Genomic DNA, 2120 nt, shown 5'->3' with positions numbered 1-2120 from the left:
ATTGAGCTGCTCTGTTTCTGACCTGGGTGGGTTCAGCCCTCCTTGGGCAACCTGCTGACCTGAGCTCTCTGGGATCATCAGACTGATGCCAAAGATGATGTGGAAAGCTGGCTGCCCTAGTACACTACAGCCCTGGGCTCGTGGGTACCCACCCATCTCTTGACCCGCTGGGGTGACAGGCATGGTCCACCACACCCAGCTTTCTCCTTAGAGGTTGTCAAAAATTGCCAGTGCTGACTGTATTTCTACTCATGAGGGAAAGACATTGGAACAGTTTTCAGTGAGCAAATACCTTGCCTTGGATTGACCTTGCTAGTGAAGACACTACCGCTGTGTGAACATACACCTTGATCTGCTGCCTCTGTGAAAGAGATGAGGTGAGACTTACAGGTGTGACCTCATGAGTTACTGCCGAGCGTGTGAATCAGAGCCCCAGGCCCATTGGTGGCACCTGTCCATTGCAAAGAAGCAATTCTTCCTCATCCTGGTTCTGTGGTTCTTTAATAATAAAATGTTCTCTCGGAAACAAAATGAAAGTGTGAGATAGACAGAAGTTTTAAAAATGAAGCTGCATTAGTAGCTTTTGTGTGCGTAGGGACAGAACTAACCGGCTCCCGCTTTGGTCTGTTTGGAAATCTCTGTCCTATTACTGCTCTCATTCCTTCAGCAGGTTGTAGATAGAGCTGTTTTGGTTTAAAAAGATTCCTCTAATACGTGCTAAAATATGGTTTTTTCATTTTTCAAATGTGCCTATAAAGTAGCTTGGAAATAATTGTTCCTGATGTTTAATTAGGTAGTGTTTGAAAAGCACTTTGAAAATGAAAAACGGAGTAGAAGTGCTAAATATTCTTGCCTAAGGTTGATTAATTATGGACAGTAAATCTTACATTAGCACATGTGATAACTGTGAGTGAGTAGACTGCACAATCTATTAAAGGAAACCCAGGCATACATATTTTTCCCTCTGCATGTGGATTTGGGGCTGATAATCTGAAGATTGGAGATTGTGTCTGCTTTGTAGCTTCTCATCCCCTTTTTTATTCAATGCTATTGAAGACTTTAGTAGAGAATTCAGAATCTGGCTTTTCAGAGCTATCAGAGGGCCTATCCAGGGCACGGGAACCCGCTGGGCTCCTTCAGAAGTTTCCAGTTTCAACTTCAGAGGAAGCTGTTAGACAGTGAGGCTACACCTACACTGGTAAATCAAACATGTCCAGCTCTCCGCCACTGAAGTCACCTGGCACTGAACTGCCAGCATGCACATGATTAAACACTTTTAGCCCGTGAGAGCAAGGTGGCTGCAGCCAGACGCTCCGGTGGGAAGAGTCCCTGGCCTGTGGTAGCTCAGGACATCTTCCCGGAGATTGCTTGGGTGCGTGCAAGTCAGCCAGGGTCAAAACTGTTCTAGAAATTCAACAGTGGAGGTGACTGAGCTTCAGTGCATGAGCCTGTCCAGCACAGTTTATTTTACTGGTACGGATGTAGCCTCCAACTAGAGTACTTACCACTGCTGTCTTCAGTGCACCATCCACTGATGGAGGGGAACAAAGCTCCTTTTCTACAGGCCAGATCCTGTCGTATCATATATATGTGTCTTGCTGACCTCTCCAAGCTGTGGCTGTTTTGGGGCAGCAACAGTGATATCTGATCTCAAAGGGCTGATGAAACAAACCACCCAGCTTCACTTGCACTGCTGAATAGATGATAGATTGCAGGACCACTTGGTGTCTTTGACAAGTTCTAAGTGGGGCTAATGTATAAAGAGCAAATGTTCTTATCACACCTAGACCAAATATGTGAGAGGTCTGTGCTAGTTCTTGCAAATATGATAAGTGCTTTGAATAAACTGACAATCACTTACCTCAGATAAAATGTCTGGAGAAGCCTGTAGAATGGAGGCAGAAAAGGAAGGAGGAGACGAGTCCAGGGAAACTGCATGAGAGTCTGCGGAAAATAGAGACCGTCTGTGCCTTTTTTTTTTTTTTTTTTTTAATATATGACAGTTTGCTTATACCCTGTAGTACTGTGATCTTCTAAGACTGGAGGAGTAAGATTTCTCCTTGGAACAGGGGGATCAGATCAGTTGTCAACATTGGCACTGTGGAGTTAGCATGAAGGAC

General features: G+C 44.9%; 1 non-coding gene across 1 annotated transcript; it reads right to left on the bottom strand.

The window, feature by feature from the left end:
- Positions 1–202: 202 nt before the first annotated feature.
- LOC142360677 (U4 spliceosomal RNA) lies at positions 203–342 on the bottom strand. Its single transcript, XR_012763287.1, has one exon. It is a non-coding gene; the product is annotated as a U4 spliceosomal RNA (small nuclear RNA).
- Between the last annotated feature and the right edge of the window lie 1778 nt (positions 343–2120).

This window comes from Opisthocomus hoazin, chromosome 2 (genome assembly GCF_030867145.1).
Source record: "Opisthocomus hoazin isolate bOpiHoa1 chromosome 2, bOpiHoa1.hap1, whole genome shotgun sequence".
Classification (NCBI taxonomy): domain Eukaryota; kingdom Metazoa; phylum Chordata; class Aves; order Opisthocomiformes; family Opisthocomidae; genus Opisthocomus; species Opisthocomus hoazin.
The sequence above is the reverse complement of the archived record's forward strand: the minus strand, read 5'-3'. Positions and strand labels throughout refer to the sequence as shown.